General features: G+C 33.9%; 1 protein-coding gene across 1 annotated transcript in view; it reads left to right on the forward strand.

Annotated features, from left to right (window-relative positions):
- LOC118187644 (acetylcholine receptor subunit alpha-like 1) overlaps positions 1–23,176 on the forward strand; it is a 181,874-nt gene that overhangs the window by 84,475 nt on the left and 74,223 nt on the right. The window lies entirely within an intron of this gene.

Below are 23,176 nucleotides of genomic sequence, written 5' to 3' on the forward strand. Positions count from 1 at the left end.
GCGGCAAGCCGAAAGTCCTCTCGAGAGGTTGGTGGTTGGGGAAGAAGACCTCTTCCCCGGGTGGGCTCTCCTTCAAAATTGAGACGGAACTGCTTACTGTCACCCGTATGATGCTGAAGGCTATTGCCAACGTAGGGGCAGTCTTGCACTCCTTGCCACGATGAATTTTGTGAACTTGTTCTGATGTTATTGTCAGACGAGTTAGATAAGTTACAAAAACAATAGCAGTTTATTCGTGACTTCTTTTCATTTGTTGTGTTCTTACTGCAAACGCGTTCTTCGGGAATTAAGTGACTCGCATCATTTTTCCCTTTCGATTTTTGAATCTAAAATTATCTTAAAAAAATCTTATGTGTACACCACATGACCTCCTTGTACGGAATATTAAAATTATACGCATTTTTTCTTACATTTCATTTAAACTTATTGGATTGAATTAAATCTACTTTGTCGATAGCGCATAAACCACAATAGAATAAATGCACACTTTAAAATTCACTATATTTGTTTATCATAGCTACACTCTAGCTCTAGGTTCACTTAACAGCGTTATATTTCGTTCATATTATAACTCAGAATGCACAAAAATTATAACATTTGAAAAATTATCTAATCGTTGCCACATGTTCTATTCAAATACTATAATAAATCTAGAACAATGTATAAAAGAAATTAAGCAAACAAAACAAAAAAGAAACAGTTTTTCAAAGAGGTTTCAGTATTTCTCATTCAATTAATTCAGGTCTCACTTCGCGACGAACCAAAAATACATAAAAACTCAAAATTTCTGTATCGAAAATTATGAAGTAAATCTTAAACACTTATTTCCTCGAATAAATTCCAGAATGGATTAAGCATGATTTAATTCGCAATAATAAAAGAAAGCGTTCTCTTTGTTGTTGCGAATCTTAGTTTCTCTAGATGGGCAACACATCCACTGTTCTGCTAAGTTTCAAAAGTAAACAAATATGACTGCTATGGTAAAAAATAATTAGGCTTATCAGCACTTAAACAACTTTTAAAATGCTGATAATTATACAAATATTGCATGCAGATTTACTAAAGGCATAAAACCCTTAACCGGAAGATAAGAACAACATAATTCAATCATTGTTAAAAAAAAATGTATATACATATAAGAATAAAGAAACTGAAATCACTGAGCCGAGTAACAAATTGCATATATATATATATATATATATATATATATGGGTGGTGCTACTTTGGTAGACGGTTGCACGGATTTTGGCGATTGTTTGGCGAGTTTTCTTTTGGCGAGTAAAACAACTTATGGTAAACCCATTGCTGGATAAGTTATTTATGGTAACCGATACTTTGTTGTCATTTTATTAAAAAAATAATGCGTTTTATTATGCATAACTTCTGTGTTTTAAATATTATTTATGGCTTCTAAATATTAAAAATCAATTTAATTTTACATTTTTATTTGAAATAAAAATTTTGTTGTTTATAATATTTTATATAATTTTATGTTGTTGATGATGAAATCAATGACGTCACCTTACCTAAAAAGTAATTGGTTTTATTAATATCTATAAATTTAATCTAATGTTTTAAACATTATTTATGGCTGTTAAATATTAAAATACAATTTAATTTTGCATTTGTTTTAAAAATGATTTTATTATGAATGATTATTTAAATAATTTTAATTCTATGCGTGATGTAATCAGCTCCCTGATTGGTTACTGAATATTTGCGCATTACCGCGCCATTTTAAAATTTTATTATTCATCTCTTCGAATTCGTCAGATTTCAAATGGAATGAATATCTTCGTTTTGAAGATGAATGTTGTTATTGGTAATTACCAAGAATTATTGGTATTGGAATAAAAAAAATTGCCCTTTGAGACCTTATTTTGGCCAACCTGTCTTTCCTAATCAAAGATTTATTTAGAAATTGTTAATAGCGTCAGAGGAAATTTATTTTAAATTTTTTGAGGAAACCGCGCTAATTGTTTCTTCAATGAAGTGCGAGATATGTGGATAACAGATGAAGATGGTTAAAAGAGCCAATTCAATTATGATTTCGATTTTTTTTTTTTTTTTTTTTTTTTTTGTGGTACTTATCAATAAACAAGAGGTTAAATTACTCAAAAAATGTAAGTGCATATTTTTCTTTTATTGTATAATTGTATACTTCAATTTTTGTTAAAAAAATTAATACATTATTTTCAAAAATTGCTGAGATAATTATTGTCACATATGTTTTAATGTTAATTATATTTTATATAATGTATTTTAAAGTATTTGATTTTAATAATATTCTAATTCTTTTAACTGTTGGTAGGATGGTTTTTAATTCGATATTCAATTTCAGTAATATTTTACTGTAATTAAACGTTGGCACAATGTTTTTATAGCGGTGTTTTTATTTCTTTTCGCTATATGAAAGTAATAATAGCCTTACTTTAGTATTTTATACTCATAGTAAATGTATTTATTTACACTTGCCTGCCATCTTAAAAAACATTTTCAACAAAAAATTAATCCATTACTTTTAACGATATTTATTTATTTATTTATTTATTTTTTTTTTTTTTTTAAGTTTTGAATACTTTATTACTATGCGTAGAAACAGCGTTTTTCAAGATGGCTGATGATTGTAAAAATCGCGCCAACAATTGCGCCAACGTAAATCGCCAAAATTCCGTGTAACCGTCTACCAAAGTAGCACCATATGGGTTCTTTAGTTTCAAAATCACAATTCATGTTCAAACAAAACACATTTAATAAAACATTAATACATCTATAATATAATTCATCTATTAATACAGCATCTATATCATCTTACATCTATTAATACATCTATATCATATATAATCTTACATCTATTAATATGACTACTATAACGTCTTACATCTATTAATACTATATCTATATCATCTTACATCTCCTCTCATAAAACAAAGTGGCGAGAGTTCTATCAATTTCATTCGTGCAGTCAACAGCTAAAACTTAGACAGCGTGCGAGGAAAAATATTAAGCTATGGATTTAAAATCCCACATTCGGCCTTCCTGCTATGCGTCGACCTCGACGACATTATTCTACTCTTGACAACATAAATCATTGGTCATCTTACATCATCGTTGTCTTCGGTAAAAGAACCATCATCAAGAATAAGCCGAAACCTGAAAAGAAGTGCAAAGGGAGAGGGGAAAATTATATGCTAAGGACAAAATTGGAAGGAAACATCCTAATTGTCCTTCATCTTTGCAACAATAACCTCATCAACAGTTCCTTCTATTTTTCAGAAATCTTCATCTACGTCAAAAACTATCTTCAATCTTTAACATTTTTGGTAAACTTCATTTCATCTTAAAAATAACATTAACTGAAATAAAAGTAATTAATTTACATTAACTGATATTGCTTTAGGAAATCTTGTTTTGGGGACAGAAGATTCTTCAAGGTAAGATTTACGCCTTTTATATAACCTTGTCTTAGGTTTAGTTGATTTGTAAGTCGCACTAGATGGTGTTGGAACAGCATCAGCACCACATAGGTCTGCATAATATTCCCAATCATCAGCATTAAGAATTTCTCGCAACTGACGAAATTCTTCATGAGTGATACACATTTTTCTTTCCAATTCTGCTTGTTTACCAAATAATCTCTTCTCCATAATTTTTCTCATGCGATTCTTTTCAAAAGGTAGCTTTTCTTGCATTTTCAGTTTCATATGTTGAACCTCTTTTTCTTTCTCAGAGAGGATATTATCTTTGATGTTCATCTGAAACTTTGCAGCTTCTACTTCATTCTTGGCATCTAATAGATGTTTCTGTAACATTTCTGCACTCTGTTCTGATACTGAAAGTTTTCTTTCCAATGATCTAACTTGTTGAGCATCCAAATCCATTTGTAAAATAGATTTATCTTGTTTTAGTTGTTCTTTACCTATAATTGGTAAACGTCTGGGTCTCAAAGAAATAGGTTGGTCATCTTTTAAAATAACATCCATTTCGGTATTAGTAGATTTTCCTTTGGCTTGTGTTCCTTTAAGTTTTTCAGACATACAAGGATCCAGTTCTTTAGATGGAAGTTTCTCTTGCTGTTTACTCTTTCTTACTGTTGGTATTTCTATTCACCAGCATTATATTTCTATTTCACCAGCATTATATTCAACTAGTTTCTCAAATTCTGAATTTTTTCTTTTTCTAGAACTCTTTGGTCCTGAAGTGGATTCTTTGGATTCATTAATTCTTTCATTAGTCTTTTTGATTTTCTGAACTTTCTTAGGTGGATTTTTTCTTCTTCCTTTAGAAATCGAATTCTTCTGTTCCTCTACATTTTGCAATTTTCCTTTTCCATGTTTAACAGCAATTTTTTCTTTCCGACACTCCTCTTCCTTTAATTCATCTTCAACTACATCTGTTTCTTTTGCATGGTTCTCAGTTTTATTAGCAATATATCTTTTAATTAAGTGTTTAACTTCCGACCTATATGCTTTATTAATATCCGAACAATTATCTAATCAATTTTCTTGATCAACACTTATATACATTAAATTCGATTCATTTTCGTCTTCCTTTTCATCTTCTGCTACTTTCATAGATATGCCGTTCTTGTTTATAATAATTTCCATTTGCGAAAGCAATTCATTTCCAATAACAGCATTTTCTTTCATTGTTCCTTGAGGCACAATATAAATACGTGATTTAATTTCGCAGTCATCAATTCGTATGGAACCTTTAAAATAACCAATAGGTTTTACTTTATTACTACCAAAGCCTACTAGAATCAAATCGGAAGAATTAATACTAGGTGAACCAATTACTGTATAAATATTTTCCGATACTATATTTATATCACTTCCTGTATCAATCAGAGCTTTTACTTCTACATTATCTATCGATACAGCTTTATGCATATCATTTAACTGCTTCTTTATAAATATATGATTCACTCTGGCAAGGTCTTTTATATTTGCCTTATTTTTTATACATTCTGCGACTACGTGACCAAATAAATTACAACGAAAGCATTTTTTCCCTTGCTCTTATTTTTGCAGAAATTCTCTACGTGACCAAGATTTCCGCAGTTATAGCAACGGATATTTGTCTTTATTTTACTTTCAAAATGGTTGCTTCTGGTTTTAGAATAAGGCTTAAAGGATTTGTTTTTATCATTATCTAATTTAATTTTTTCATATATCTTAAGTTTTTCCTGAAATTCTCCCAACGTTTTACAACCATAAAGAATAGCTTTATTAAATGTAGAATCATTTATACCATTAATAACATATTCAAATAAAGCAGCGTTTTCAATATTACCTTTAGAACACATAGTTTTAATTACTAAAAAATATTCATATAGAGATTCTTTTTAATGCATTTTACGTTTTGATAATAATTCGTGTAACTGAGCAGAGTTATACTGAACACCATATTCATTTACTGATAAAGCCTTAAGTGCATTCCACGAATTAATTTTTGTTTCACTTTCAATGAATAATGTTGCATTACCAGTTAAATATCGTTTGGCGAATATCAGTTTATGTAATTCATTTAGTTTGAACAAATTAGATACATCCACAAAGTTTTCAATGAATTTGTCAACCGAATTATACGGATTCCATCAAATTTAGAAATCAAGCTTTCAATATCATTAAAATTTACATACATATTTGAAAACTGTGAAAACGGAAATTGAACTGACGACTTACTAATATTTTGTTTTACCCCATGATCTTCATCAAAAACAGCGAAAGAAGACTCGTTGAAAATTCGAGCAGTTGATGCATCGATTTCACTATTAACAGAAATATTCCTTCTGTCATCCAATATTGCTTCATATTCTTCTATTTGTTGCTTGTAATTTGATCCCAATTCTGACACCAATTTTGTGAGTTCTTTAGTTTCAAAATCACAATTCATGTTCAAACAAAACACATTTAATAAAACATTAATACATCTATAATATAATTAATCTATTAATACAGCATCTATATCATCTTACATCTATTAATACATCTATATCATATATAAACTTACATCTATTAATATGACTACTATAACGTCTTACATCTATTAATACTATATCTATATCATCTTACATCTCCTCTCATGAAACAAAGTGGCGAGAGTTCTATCTATTTCACTCGTGCAGTCAACAGCTAAAACTTAAGCGGTAAATGTTATCATTGGAATATTATTATCCAATAGCCGAAGTTCCGCCCATTTGTATACGAAATCATGAAAAATACTTCGCATATTATGATCAACAATTCGTTTAATAGAATCAAAGTATTGTTGCGTGCGTACGGGTTCGTTACGAAATGAATGCACAAGTCCGATAAAAAAAAGGAAAAAATTTATTATTATCACAACAAATATGCTTAAATTTTCTCAAATAATCGTGCAGAATTACAATACCTCACAGTAGTTATCTTTAAACTACTCAAACGTTCAATAGAACTTAATTCAAAACAGCTAGAGAAAGCTAATCCGCGAATTCGCTACAGTCAACAAGAGCAGTTTTCTAAACAACAACAAACTAAGTAACTCCAACGAATTGAGAGGTTTTCCTCCTTTTATAAGGTTTTAAAATCGCACGCGAGAATTTTCTAGTACTTTCTCGAAATCAAAAAGAGATATTTATTAAATGTTAAATGAACGCGCTCTTGTATTTTCAATTTTCCGGCTTAGCTTTCTTTTAATATTCGTCACGCGCTGCACTGCGGGGGAAATAAACCATTTAATTTATAATTGAACTAACATTAGCTTTTTAAATACCAAATTCGTAACTCTGCTCCCTTCCCAAGGACTGCACGTCCCGCGCAGTACAATCCCACGAGAGGAAGGCAAACTTACACTGTGGCATAAATGCAATAATAAGCATTACATTACAATAATAAACAACATGAACAATAAATGCAATAAATAAAACAAATCAAATACTATCAAATACAAATCAAATACTAAATACACATTTAGAAACAAAAGAGACCATGGTCTTACACTATTTACAATTATTTACATTACGCACTAATAGTAATTATAGTAATTAGCTAACCTGTCTCAATGAACGATTTTAGGTTTAGAGTTCCGACGGATCTGAACCACGACGTTATTTAGCCTGTTTAGGACTGTGTGGTGACCATCCAAAGGTGACTGCAATTTAGGCCTGACTTCTTTTCTTCGAATCGGGTTCCACAACCACACCTTGTCTCCTTTGTTGGATCTATGTCCAGTAGCTCTCGGGTTGTATCTGCACTTCACTTTCTCCGTCGTCAAGTTCATTCCGTTTCGTGCGGAACGGTGCATCACTTCAAAACGGGCCTGGACATCTTGAATGTATTTCTCAGGCGATGAAGGCGCATCCGTACGGCGACCAAACAGGCGGTCACAAGGCTGCTGACGAAGGTTTCGACCGAAGAGCATCTGTGATGGAGAATAACCGTTAGTCTGATGTTTCTCTCCGACCCTAGTATGATTTCGGCAGCTTTCTGAGCTGGGTCTTTCAGACAAAACGTCGGCATTTCCAGGTGAGGATCCCTTCTGAGGATGGATAGTCATATCATCAGATGCTGAAAGCAGTTTGTTGTTTTTGAAGTCTAAGGAAAATTTGTATTTCCTTAAAAAGTCCAATCCGAGTATGCATGGATCTGTAATATCCGCCACATAAGCCGTCTGATGGTAGGCGGCCCTTCCAAACGTGATGTTCACGTTTAATTTCCCAGCTATGTCGATCTTATCACCAGACGCAGTCTGAAGGGTAACAGAGGATGGCGTCCAAATAAGTTTATCTTTAAATTGTTTAGCTAAATCTCTCCGAATGATGGTAACATTAGCTCCTGTGTCAATGATCATATTGCAAGGAACTCCATCGATATGCCCATTGATGGACAGTCCGTTACTGTTGCCAATCACTATAGAAAGCTTGAGCTCTTTAAAACAAACGTTTTTTATTCAATGGCAACCTCCGTTCCTCGATATGGTCATTCATTTGTTTCCTCCGTCGTCGCTGGGAAATGCTCTCAATTTTCGTACTCTGGGGTGTTCTGCAACTCTTTCGTACGTGGCCTTCAGATCCACAGTTCCAGCACTTTAGTTTGCAGTCAATCCTTTTCCGTCCCATGTCATTTAATTGTCTGTTTAACCCGCCTCTCTTATTTTCCGTGCTCTGTGGTGTTCTGCAGTTCCTTCGTATGTGGCCTTCAACACCGCAGTTCCAGCACTTTAGGGTTGGTTTCTTTTCACCAGTATTCCGTTTCAGAGCATTCACTGGTCTTATCAAATCATCCATTTTATTATCCGTGCCCTGGGGTGTTCTGCAATGCCTTTGGATGTGCCCTTCAATACCACATTTCCAACACCTTAGGGCCACTTTGTTCTCACTCCTATTCCGTATCAAAGCATTGACTTCCCTGGCTAAATCATCTAAACGAGCCATCAACTGATCCACTGGCTCATGGACTCGCACAGCTCTGACTGGGTAGCGATCTCTACGAGTTGCTTGCTGGGCTGCCTCGAACTTCATGGCGTACAACAGAGCGCTTTTTATATCCTTCACATCCGCCATTCGCAGAGCCTTCTGTATTTCGGGATCCCGGATGCCATCGATAAAGTATTGCAGGGACAGGATTTCCCTCGTTTCTCTCGGGCACTCCGTAAAGGCGAGGTGGGACAGCCTTTCAACATCCGTGGCAAGTTCTTGGAGTGATTCGGTGGGCTTCTGTTGACGGGATTTTAATTGAAATCTGCTGTAGTCTTTTAAACTTTCTCGACAAAGCGCAGCTCCAATGCGCCGGATAGAGCTTCTATTATTTGAGAGTCCAGTCTCTGATTTTCGGGAAGTCCAGTCTCTGATTTTCGGGAAGCGTCTGCAGGATATCCGCTGCGTCTGCTCTCAGAGAAGCGGCGAGATGACAGGCCTTAGCTTGGGAATCCCATCCATTCGCATCCGCAACTATAGAAAATTGGGTCTTATGCACTTGCCAGGAGGTCTTCTCATCATATGTAGCTAGTTTCAGAGAGGGACGAGCAGGCATCTATAAAAATTTAAAAACATCACTCTTGCTCCCTGCTATCGCTATGAATTTCTTTAAAGTATCCATTTCTTTGGCAACGGCAGAAACTCTCTCATCAATTTGCTGTTTGATTTGTTGTTTAACGGAACAAACTCTTCCTTCTATTTCTTCTTTGACTGAATCAACTCTGTAACCTATTTGTTGTTCCACGGCCGAAACTCTGTCTTCTATTTGCTCTTTCACAGAAGAAACGTTTTCTTCAATTTGTCCAACTTTAATTTCGAACGCGTCTATTCTGCCTTCCATAGCCTCAAATTTATTTTCTATTACGCAGGTAATTTCTCTTTTCATTTCGTCCTGACCTGCTTTCATCTCGTCTTTAACGGATTTCATCCCTTCCCTAATGGAATTTTGACCAGCATCCATTTTTTCTTTCATTTGTTCCTTAAGCGAGGTAAAGGCTGATATCAACTGCCTGAACTGTTCTTCCATCGCTCTTGTTATTGGCATTCAAACCTCACTCCTGACACCAAAAATTGTTGCGTGCGTAAGGGTTCGTTACGAAATGAATGCACAAGTCCGATGAAAAATGAACAAAATTTATTATTATCACAGCAAATATGCTTAAATTTTCTCAAATAATCGTGCAGAATTGCAATACCTCACAGTAGTTATCTTTTAACTACTCAAACGTTCAATAGAACTTAATTCAAAACAGCTAGAGAAAGCTAATCCTCGAATTCGCTACAGTCAACAAGAGCAGTTTTCTAAACAGCAACAAAACTAAGTAACTCCAACGAACTTATAGGTTTTCCTCCTTTTATAAGATTTTAAAATCGCGCGCGAGAATTTTCTAGTACTTTCTCGAAATCAAAAAGAGATATTTATTAAATGTTAAATGCACGCGCTCTTGTATTTTCAATTTTCCGGCTTAGCTGTCTTTTAATATTCGTCACGCGCTGCACTGCGTGGGAAATAAACCATTTAATTTATAATTGAAATAGCATTAGCTTTTTAAATACCAAATTTGTAACGGTATGTTAAAGTAAATTTTTCAGTTAAAGTAAAGTCGCCAAATCTGGTCAAAGTAAATTATTAAAATTGCTGTGTATCAGAAAAATGTTACAATGTAAGGGCCTAATTTGTCAATTAGCTTTTCTTCAATTTTAGTCAACCGTTTAAAACTAGACAGGTAAACAACCTTAGTTTGGGTTCAGTTTTGAATACCTACTAATTTCGAGGGTGATGACACACAAGTTTCTTCAGGAGGAAAAACATTGCAGTAAATATAGTATGCATAATCAGTAAGGTTCTTAATATAGGGATGTTCAAAATTCCCATTATAATCTCTAACTCAAAATGAGTCTAATACACAGCCAGATGACAGCGTAACGGCATTTCGAATAGGAGGTAATTGATGAATCCCTTTGGCAGCCGATCACATTCCTGCAGCAAAACAGTTTTCAACTCCCTCGATTGTTCTCCTAAGGGAACGGCAAGATGAAATTACTGTCCCAGGAGTATCCCAGACATGCTTTATAGAGTTAAGGTAAAGAATTTGTCTGGAGGAGAATATCCTCATTTATCAGGTAATTAGTCGACTATCTAAGCCCTATGTTTACGAGCGTTGCCTCCATTAATAGGAATCCAGGGCCAACTGCACCGCGGAAAAGTCGAACATAGGGGTTTATAGATCTCCTATGTGTACCTCATAGCAGTCAGGAACCCTTTGTGAAATATATAAAGGTGTGTGCCGCCGTTCAATATAATTACTGCCCAAACGCTAAAATATTAGTCGTTCAAAAATATAATAATGTTGAACTTTTTTTTATTTATTTAATTTTTTCTAGTGCATAGATTATTAATATAATACATAATTCACAAGAATTAATATAATGTATGATTAACTACTTTACCTACTTTTTAATAATATTAAATTCTCAGTGCAAGTAAATGGAACAAATATAATATATATTATATTAATTGCTTATACTTACTTTTTCTAATATTAAACTAATTATTACTAGTGTATAAATTAAATAATATTAGCTTAATATTTTAGATTAAAATTTAACCGTTAACCTAATTTAACTTTATAAAGTTGCCCTTTGAGACCTTATTTTGGCCAACCTGTCTTTCCTAATCAAAGATTTATTTATAAATTATTATAACTATTTTAGATAGTGTATAAATTGTTATAAGTAATGTATAACTTACTAAAGTTAGAATCGTAATTATTAGCGTATAAATTACTAATAGAGTTGTAATGTTGCGCGCTTCCAACCTGCACGCAACAATAGTGGTGACTGCTATGAACTGGAAAGTATACAAAGTCTTGAGAAGGGTTTAAATCCCTTTTTATTCACTTTAGAAATTACAGATGCGTGCTCTTGACGCTCACAAACTACGCCGACCTGGCGGTAAAATAAAAATAAGAAACTAAAAATGAATAATAACAAGTGACTACCTACGAGGCTCTCTAAACGTAACTAACCTAACCGCGTTCTAAGATACCGCTGATAATTCAGCAAACTTCTGAATATTACGTTGAAAGATTTAACTATCTACCGAGGCAAGCACACAGGCCGAAACGCGTGCTTCTTCAATTTCTACCTAACCACCTCCACGCTCGTGAAGCAAGAAAGCACACTTTCGAACTCGTTTCCCTTTTATTTAACTCAGAATACTTCCGCTGACTATTTTGAATACTTTGCGCGTTCTACTAAAATTTACATACTCTGGCATTGGCAATTCCAGGGGAAAGTAAGGCTTGACAGGAAAGATAGTTTAAACTTAAAATAAATGTTAGTTAAAATAAATATAAACCCTACAGAGTATTTAATTAATATATATGTATAATTAACACTATATGAATTTAAGCTAGTGAAATTATTACTAGACATATTAACATCAAAATTTAGAAAACAAAATATTCTATCATAATCTATTATGACTCGCATAATTATTAATAGTGTATAAACTGCTAATATTGTGCCTAATTAAGTAGTATTAACGTGATTTATAATTAACGGTGCTACTTTGGTAGACGGTTGCACGGATTTTAACGATTTTTTTTTTTTTTTTTTTTTTTTGGCTAGCGATACGAGTTATGGTAAACCCATTGCTGGAAAAGTTATTTATGGTAACCGATACTTTGTTGTCATTTTATTTAAAAAATAATGCGTTTTATTATGCATAAATTCAGTGTTTTAAATATTATTTATGACTTCTAAATATTAAAAATCAATTCAATTTTGCATTTTTATTTGAAATAAAAATTTTATTGTTTATGATATTTTATGGAATTTTATGTTGTGAATGATGTAATGAATGACGTCACAATATTTTAAAAGTAATTGGTTTTAATATCTATAAATTTAATCTAAAGTTTTAAACATTATTTATGGCTGTTAAATATTAAAATACAATTTAATTTTGCATTTCTTATAAAATGATTTATTATGAATTATTATTTAAATAATTTTAATTCTATGCGTGATGTAATCAGCTCCCTGATTGGTTACTGAATATTTGTGCATTACCGTGCCATTTTAAACTTTTATTATTCATCTGTTCGAATTCCTCAGATTTCAAAACGAATGGATATGTCCGTTTCGAAGATTAATGTTGTTATTGGTAATTACCAAGAATTATTGGTTTCGGAATAAAAAAATTGCCCTTTGAGACCTTATTTTGGCCAACCTGTCTTTCCTAAACAAAGATTTATTTATAAATTATAACAAAGTATCAGAGGAAATTTATTTTAAATTTTTGGAGGAAACCTTGCTAATTGCTTCTTCAATGAAGTGCGAGAGATGTGGATGTGAAAATTTTTTTTGTAGTACTTATCAAAATACGACAGGTAAAATACTTTAAAGAAATGTAAGTACATATTTTTATTTTGCTTTATAATTGTTATACTCCAATTTTTATTAAAAAATTAATACATTGTTTTCAAAAATTCCTGAGATATTTATTGCAACATATGTTTTAATGTTAAATAATTATATCCTATAAAACTAGTTTTAAAGTATTTGAATTTAACTAATATTTTAATTCTTTTAAACGTTGGTATAATGTTTTTAATTCGATATTCAATTAAGTAATATTTTAATCCAATTAAATGTTGGCGCAATGTTTTTATAGCGGTGTTTTTATTCTATTATATGAAAGTAATAATTTAACCTTACTTTAGAATTTTATACTCTTAGTAAATGTATTTATTTACATTTGCCAGCCATCTTAAAAAAAAAAAAAAAAAAAAAAAAAAAAAAAAAAAAAAAAAAAACATTTTCAACAAAAAAAATAATGCATTATTTTTAACGATATTTATTTGTTTAAAGTTTCGAATACTTTACTATGCTTGAAATACGTAAAAACAGCATTTCTCAAGATGGCTGACGACTGTAAAAACAGCGCCAACAATTGCGCCAATGTAAATCACCAAAAATCCGTGCAACCGTCTACCAAAGTAGTACCTAATTAACTAACATACGTTAAGAGGATTAAACTCAGTTGCTGCTTCGAATGGCTATTTTTGAAGGATTATTCTTTCCCCTCGACGTCTGATGTTATTATTCGGTGAATGTTTTCAAAACACCTGAGTACAACACATTCACTTGCGCATATTGTGCATACAAGATTACTACATTATTAAGTGTATGTTATTATAATGGAAAAGGTAAGAACATATCGATAGAGTGTTTAGGAATTGTTGAAGTTGTATAGAGACTTAACAATTAAAGTAACACCAGATTATTATATAATAATTAAGTACAATTCATATAATATTATATAAAGCTAATATTACCGATATAAGGATATCATTATTATCCACAGATAGTATTTATTCCCTATATAAAGCATTATGATAAAAATCTAGAACTATCGGTATAAAACTACTATTAACAATAAACCGGTATATAAAGATAGTGTTACCCAATATAAGGCTATCATTATGATATAAAGCTAACATTACGATTTGAAGTTAGAATTACCGATATAAATTTCGCCCACCAGCGGACAAGATTTAAAGTTGTTAAACACTGGTGGTTCTGTACCGCTCGAACTCCGGCGGACGGGCTGGCTGAATATGCATTTTCGTGTTTTTCCCCATGTGTAACTTGTATAACAGCCAGTTTCCCATAGATAGTCCTCTACGAAGGCATCCCTGCCCTTAGGCAAGCCCTGGAGTGTTTTACCATAATGAAATAAACCAAATGGATATATATCTATTATTACAGATAAAATCTAGCATTACAGATATACTAGCATTACGATATAAATTTGATATTACCGATGTAAAGTACCGATATAAAGCTAATACTACAGATACAAAACTACAATTACCGATGTATAGCCAGTCTGGAATCTAGTGTTAACGGAATCGAGTTATTCTTACTGATATAAGGCTAGCATTACGAAAGCAAAGCTACTATATAAAGCTAACCTTACCAATACAAGTCCAGCATTACGATACAAAGTTAGTAGGAGTGACGCAAAGCAAGTATTACGGACATAAACTATTACTGGCGATATAAAGCTAGTATATTAAGCTAGTGATATCGATATAAATTTAGTATTAACGATGTGAGGCTAACATTATCATGTAAAGGTAATATTACCGATATAAACCTAACATTAATAATATAAAGCTAGCATTATTATATAAAGTTAGTGTTACTTATACAAAGCTAGTACTACTGATATAAAACTACTACTATTACCGTTATAAAGCTAGTACATAAAACCAGTATTACTGATATAAGGCTACCACTGCGATATAAAGCTAGTATTACCGATACAAAATTAGTATATAAAACCAGTATTACTAGGCTAGCATTATGTTACAAAGCTAGTATTACCGATATAAAGCTACTGGTACCAATATGAAATTTGTATTTCCGATATGAGAGTAGCATTATAATATAAATGCACTTTCTCGTGCTGATGCAAAGTCAACCACAATGTACGGCGACGCAACTAAAATAATAGTCCAATTTAAAATTTAAAACGTAGGCTAATAGCCAAAGGCTACACAATTAAATTTTAATCTAATTTGGCTCAAAACTCTGACCGGCGTAAAAATTCGAAAATCGACAGCGAAGCCAAATTATTACAAATTTATGAGATCTGGCAGGAACTACGCAACGTTGCCACAAGGAGCAGAAACACGCTCTGTCTTACAATTTAAAAACCTTAACTTAAATACTAGTTAACTCAATTTACATTATAATAAAGAAGCGAAAATGAAAAGGGATAGTGATTACTGGTTAATCACTAAATCATAATTACTGGTTAGTTTCAAATAATAAGCCTATAGTATAAGATTATTATTTTCGATATAAAGCTAGTGTTACTCATATAAAGTACCAATATAAAGCTAGTATTACAGGCATAAAACTACTGTTACCAATATAATGCTAGTACATAAATCAATTTCATCGTTAGATTTGAAAATGAAAGAGGCTTTTTCCAGGTTTTAAATTGAACTTCGTTATGGTACCGGAAAGTTTCTGACAGGATTAAGACCCTCTGATATTAAAAGTACCAGCATCGCGACCAAACTGCATTCTCCAAATTATAACTGAACTTTATAAATGGCGCCTGCTTTATAAGACGGTCCATTTGTCTCAGTACACCCTTGGCAAACAGTGACCCACTTGCATAAAGGTGCCGAGACATTTCTAATGGAGATTTCACCAAGATAGAAACCATCTTAAAGGTTCGGCACTTTGAAGTGCGGAAGTAGCTTTTTCCAAGTTTTTAACTGAACTTTATTATGATCCGGCCATCTTTATCGGAAGTCGACTACTATCCATTTTAGTAATCTACGAATATTCTTCCAAACATGCAAGAGGTTAGTTCTGATAAATTTAATAATATGCATTTATCTGCAGGTGCGCGATAGAAAGAATTTCTTCAAGTCTACATCTGTGTGGCAGGCTTGCATCTATACGGTTTCGCACTTGATAGAGAATAGGCTACGAATTCGGGACCCGTAAAAGATTAACCCGCATCCATGGGCAGTCCAGATCACTGTTACTTAATAGTTAAACCGCAACCACGATTAACTCCAAATCACTGTTAATTAACGGTTAACGCAAATTACGGTTAATTAACGGTTAACGCAAATTACGGTTAATTAACGGTTAACGCAAATTACGGTTAATTAACGGTTAAGTTGAAATCAAAGTTATTTAAAAAATAATCCGAAATCACAATTAATTAACTGTTAATCTACGTTCACGTGTAATCCAAAATCACAGTTAATATACAGTCAGTTCACGTTCAATCCAAAATCAGGGTTAACCTGTCCACATGTAATCTAAAATCATGATTAATCCCAAATCATTGTTAACCTATGTCTAAAATCAAAATTAATTAATGATTAGCCCATGTCCGCGGTTAAAACAAAATCAAAGTTGATTAATAAACAGCCTATGTCCACGGTTAGACCAAATTCAAGGTTAATTAATCGTTGATCCACGGTTAACCAAAATCACAGGAAATTAACATTTAGTAAATAACTGCAGTTAACCCAGCTCCCAATTAAAAGTTAAACTGAAATCCTAGTTTATATGCAGTAAACCCACATGCATGTTTAACTCAAAATAAAGGTTAATTAACGGTTAACCCATAAGATCGGTTAGTCCGAAGTAAAAGTTAATTAACCGTTAACCGATATCCATGGTTAACCAAAATTGCGGTTAAATATCGCTTATTATATAACTACTGTTAGCATCAAATTACGGTTAATTAACGGTTAACCCAAATTACAATTAAAGGTTAACCTAAAATCACAGTTAATAACCCACATGCACATTTAGTCCAAAATCAAAGTTAATTAACGTGTAGGGTTTATATTTATTTTAACTAACATTTATTTTAAGTTTAAACTATCTTTCCTGTCAAGCCTTACTTTCCCCTGGAACTGCCAATGCCAGAGTATGTAAATTTTAGTAGAACGCGCAAGGATTCAAATTATCAGCGGAAGTATTCTGAGTTAAATAGAAAGGAAACGAGTTCGAGATGTTCTATTCGTACTTAACGAGCGCGGAAGTAGTTAGCCAGAAATTGAAGAACCCCGCGTTTCGGCCTGTGTGCTTGCCTCGGAGAATTGTTAATCGTTCAACGTGATATTCAAAGTTTGCTGAATTAGCAGCGGTATTGTAAAACGCGGTGAAGTCACTTTTAGAGAGCCTCGTAGTTAGAGTCTTGTTATTATTTCTTTTCAGGTTCTTATTTTTATTTTACCGCCGGGTCGGCGTAGTTTGTAAGCGTCAAGAGCACGCAATTCTAATTTCTTAAGTTGAATAAAAAGGGACTTAAACCCTTAGCAAGACTCTGTCTATTTTCCAGTTTCAACAGTCAACTCTTGGTTGCGTGCAGGTTGGAGGCGCGCAACTCTACATTGGCGCCCGAACACTTATCGAATTGAAATGGCCGAAAATCGGATGGAAGCCGCGGGACAACACCAAGAAATGGCAAGCTAATTGGAAGGATTTGGATACCTGGTCCAGACTTTGAGAGCGTCAATCAAGCCAAACGTCAATTTCGACGGAAAAAATTCGGTGGCGATATTTCTAGAAGGCCTAGAAAATCACTTTCAGCTCTACCCTGTGCCTGAAAGACAAAAAGTTGCCATCGCCACATCTGCACTAAGAGGACAGGCAGCGCTATGGTGGAAGAATATAGGCAAATTTTTATTAGGGGAATTTGGAAGCCAGACATATACATTTGAAAATTTCAAAAAATCGTTAGTAAAGGCCTTCCCCATAGTGAAAGATCGAGCAAGGCTGGAAGCCGAACTATATAGTTTCTATCAACGGGATATAGAAGAGTTGACGGACTTTATTCTACGAAAAATTAAGCTGACGGATATGCTGTATGGGAAGAAACCCGGCGCGGAGATTATTGAAATAATCTTACCAAGATTGTTACCTGCTGTTCAAGACTACTTCGAAATTAGAAACCCAAGCACATTGCAGGAGCTCTTCGTATTGGCGGTGAAATTTCAAAATCGCAGAATAGCGGAAAAAGCTAGAGGGGCATCGTATTCTCAAAGTACCCGAAGGAAATCTTCAAATGAGCAAACCAGAAATGCAAACCGCTCTTATGGGTGAAAGAGCTATCAAGCTAATTCATCGAACCTCGAAGATCAAGGCCCAAAAAGAAAATTCGAAAACAAACATCCGCGTACCCAGAAGGAAGAACTTGAAAGGAGAGCTTTAAACGAGTAGAGGGGCCTGTGAAACCGAGGGTCCAGACCCCGGAAGTTTTAAAAAAACCCTCAAAAAGACATTTAAATACGGCCATTGTAAAGAACTCACATCTACCAATTATACAAGTCCCGGTTGGCGATGTACCAGTAGAAGCCCTCATCGATACAGGAGCAGAAGGGAATTTTATGAGTGAAACATTCTTCAAAAAGAATTTTTATAGGTTACGATTATTTAAAACCAAAAATACGGAAATTATAGCAGCGCAAGGAAAAACCTGTCACTGTATCGGGAAATTATCACTAAACATACAGGTAAAAGAGGAAAGCCTCAAAGTATTAATTTTTGTAGTGAAGATTCTGCAAAATCCTCTTATTTTATGTATGGAGTTTTTAAGTCCGCGAGAGCCAAATTGAATTTTCAAGACAGTTCCGTAGTGCTGGAGATGGACCAGAGGGTGGTGGAACCTGTGGAACAACCGCAAGTGGACCTTAGCCATTTGAATGACCATGAAAGTCAAGCCATCCAGTAAGTGGTGAGTACTTTTTCTAACTTGTTTTCAGAAAAGCCTGGTAGTTGTCAAATAGTTACGCATCAGATACAATTAACTGCCGAAAAACCTTGTAGGACCAAACCATATCGTTATGACAAACAAAAAGACGTAATCATCGAAGAACATATTCAGGAGATGTTAAAGAATAAAATAATAACGCCCATAAATAGTGAGTACGCGAGTCCAGTCGTACTATGTAGGAAAAAGAACGAGTTTCCTCCTTCGGATACAAGGGCTTGGAGGTTTGCTATAGATTACAGAAAACTAAATAGTATTACTAAATTCCCAGTTTACCCTTTGCCGGTTATAGAGGAAATTATTAGAAAGATCAAATCTACAAGATACATGTCTACTTTGGACTTAACGTCTGGCTACTATCAAATAGCTATGAGACCCGAAGACATACATAAAACCGCGTTTATAACAAAATCGGGCACTTATGTGCATTTTTACGCATGCCCTTTGGGTTGTGTGGGGCACCATCAACATTCCAGAGAGCTATGGACATTGTTCTAAAGCCTGTCCTAGGAAAATCGACTTTAATCTATCTAGATGATATAATTATAACGAGTAGTACGTTGGAACATCACATTAAAGATCTAGAAGAAGATTTTAAATTATTAAAAGAGGCCGGTCTTACAATTAACGCCTCAAAATGCAAGTTCCCAACTAAAGAACTTAAATATCTCCGTTATAAAATTTCGCAAAAGGGTATAGAAACGCAAGATTCAAAAATAAAAGCAATCAAGAATTTTCCACCACCCAACACCGCCAAGAAACTTTCTTCTTTCCTTGAGTTATGTTCTTACTATCGGTCTTTCATAAAAGATTTCGCTAATATTGTTGAACACACTTAGTAATTAAAAGAAAGTAAATTTACGTGGACAGCGGAAGCAAATACAGCATTTGAAAGATTAAAAGAAGCGCTCATCAATGCCCCTGTCTTGAAATTCCCGGAGGGGGACGAAAACCTGGAAATTGCAGCAGATGCGTCAGACTATGCGGTGGGTGCGGTTCTTATGCAAAATAGCCATCCTCTGGCATTTTTTAGTAAAACGTTGAATCAGACGCAAAGGAATTATACAGCTACAGAGAGAGAAACATTAGCCGTATTAACGGCTGTACACAAATTTCGAGTTTATTTCGGCAAAGCGCCAGTAACAGTCTTTTCGGATCATGCGGCTGTTGCTAGACTTTACTCGGGGAAAAACCTAACGCCCAGGTTAATAAGACGGGCTTTAAAACTCCAAGAATATAATATCAGAATAAAATATAAACCGGGTAAGGAAAACAATGTAGCTGACGCACTTTCTCGTATAAAACTGGACGATGAAGGAAATGAACTTAAATGCGCTGTGTTGACTTCAAAAATTTTAGATTCTAGAGATACGATTATCACTGAACTGAAAGCTGATCCTGAATTTGGAAATATCTATGCATATTTGAAAGACCCCTAAAGCTTTGAGCATACAGATATCGATGCGATAAGAAATAGAGCAGAAAACTATGAAATAATAGATAATTTATTATTTTATACGAAAACAACAAACGAAAATCTCGAGTACAAACCAGTCATCCCAGCCTCGCTTCGATTAAGCATTTTGAAGGAATTACACGACGCGAAAACAGCGGGTCATATAGGGGTCAGAAAGACTTTAGAAAGGGTACGCGAGGCGGTATATTTCCCGCAATTATACAAAATAGTAACTGCGTATGTCAGGTCCAGCAATCAATGTCAGTTAATAAATGATATTAATTACAGCCCGGCCGGGTACTTAAATAGCATTCGCGCTACATTTCCGAATGAAATGTTAGGCATAGATCTTCTTGGTCGCTTCCCCCAGAGCGAGTTAAATAAAAATCGTTTTCTTTTAGTAATAGTAGAACATTTTTCAAAATGGACAGAAATTGTTCCACTTAAACGCGCGTCAGCCAAAACAGTCGCAGATGCATTCTTACACAGATACATTTTAAAATACGGTGCACCGATAAAAGTCATTAGCGATAACGGAAAACAATTCATTAGTCAAATATTTGAAAACATATGCACTGGACTTGGCATACGCCATATCAAAATGGTTCCGTATAGACCACAGGCAAACATAGCAGAAAGAGTGAATAAAAACATCGTAAAAATAATTCGCAGTTACGTTAGCACACATCACAAGCGCTGGGATGGCTACATAAATGAATTAGCTTATGCTTTAAGAACGGCAAATCACGATACTACGGGAAAACCCCAGCAGAATTATTTTTAGGCCGAAAGTTAATTACGCCTTAGATAAATTATTCTTTGTGCAACAAAGAGAGCAAGAGTTTAAACAGAAAGATGTGCAAAAACTTATTGATCAGGCGCTTAAAAGCTCGGATACGGCAAGAAATAAGCAAAAAGTGTATTACGATAGAAAACGAAGTGAAGCAGATTTTAAAGTTGGGGATAAAGTATTGAAGCGGAAATTTTCTTTATCAAGTGCCCCAGACAATTTTACTGCAAAGTTAGCTCCAAAATTTGAAGGCCCCTATGTAATTCAGGAAATCAAAGGAGTCGTATTGTACCTTAAGAACGAGAGAGGGGAGATCAGTAAAGCAAGTCCCGACCAGATGAAAAAATACTTTAATCCAAATGATTTTGAAATCCTTAAAAGTTTCTTGCAGGACTCAAGCCTAAACGAAGTAGAAGGTCCAGAAATAACGACAACCGTTCCACCACCCAAGAAGCAGAGAACTGAAGAGAGACCTAGCCCTTCTACAACCCAAACGACGGTACCAAAAAGAAAAAATGAAAACTTTTGAAACTCCAGCATTTAAGAAAAACAAGAATGCAAAGCCACCGCGTAAAGCAACATTGGTAAAGAGGAAAACACCACCTACAACGTATCGAAGTAGAAATTATACATCAAGGAGAACGCTCCCAGGGCCAGAGAGTCAAGTGCAAACAAGGCCGCCGTTCCGGAAACTGAAAAGACAGCAGGAGGAACGAAAATACCAGCAACAACAGAAGAAATTCAAGAAGGACTCCAGACCGGAGGACGTCAAGACCAGCCGTCCAATGGAAAAACGAAAACGACAACAACCCGACGATTACTCCGCCAAGAGGCCAGCATGCAGAGGACGCAAAAGAAAAACTAATGTGGACGACACTCGGAGGTCACTAAGGAGAAGATTGACGTCCATGAAACCTATAACGTGGGAACAATTTTGCCAGAAAAGAATGACGGAGTTTCAATCATCGAAAACTCAAAGATAAGTTAAATTCTCTATATTTTTTTTTTCTTTTGTTCCGAAATGTTATGCATAAGTACAAAGTTCTATGTTTTGACGAAAGTCAATATGTCTCGGTTGAGACTTAGTTTTGTTTTACTTTATTTAGCTAAGGCAAAAGTATTATTTTCTTTAAGTATAAAATCTAAGAAAAAGCATTTTCTGTTGGTCGAAAGACTAATTCTGTTATGTTAAAGCCAAAATTTGGCCGAAGATAAAAATAACTTCGTATTCTTGTATTAATAAAAACTTTGGTTTCACTGCCGCCAGCTTGGCGAAGAATGAGTAAAGTAAAAATTTATTTTCTCTTATTCATTTTATGGTACATTGTAAAAATCATATGGATTAGAATTTTGTAAATATACGTAAATACTTGAAAGTTATGTAAAAGTAGAATTTATTCTAGAAGCATAAAATTTTAGATGCTAAAAGTAAATGCTTAAAAGCAATGAATTCGAATTTAAGTATTAAACTGTAGATAAAATCATGCTTTAGAGCGAAAGCCTGCATGTCTAAAGATGAATGAGGGGGAAGTTAGAATGAATGCGTTTTGTAGGGTTCTCCACCTACACTTGAATTTTTAAGAATGTTAAAGTAGCTCATCGAGTTGTAGAATGTCGAGTAAGGTGTGTCTATTTGGTCGTTGAATTCTAACAAATCATGGTGGTTAGGGAAAGTGTTGTAAGACTAAAACACGAATATTCCCGTTTGACACCATACATGGTGGAGAGCCAGGGTAAAGTTAAATTAATGTTTGAATAATTGAATGAATGTGAAGTAAGCAGTAACTAAGGAAAACGAATCGTTAAAAACAAAAATTTATTCAGTGTCAAGAAAGTGTAAATTATAATGTATATAGAAAGATACTGATACTTATTCCTTCCAGATGCTGGAAGGAAAAGAACAAGATTGATTGATGAAGTCCAGGAAAAGTTGCTGTAAGAAGAGAGATTTATATAAGTATCGACAGAAATTTAGTATACATTTTGTTACATAAGATTTTTTTGTGTAAACGAGCTCTTGAGAGTTAGTTCAGAATTATAGAAACTTTACAACAGGTCGTTTGTAGGACCTGCTTCCAAGTTTTCCAAATTCTGGCAGAGGCAAATGTAGGGTTTATATTTATTTTAACTAACATTTATTTTAAG

The sequence above is a fragment of the Stegodyphus dumicola genome, chromosome 1 (assembly GCF_044657685.1).
Source record: "Stegodyphus dumicola isolate Sdum_Otavi_A_Nest chromosome 1, ASM4465768v1".
Classification (NCBI taxonomy): domain Eukaryota; kingdom Metazoa; phylum Arthropoda; class Arachnida; order Araneae; family Eresidae; genus Stegodyphus; species Stegodyphus dumicola.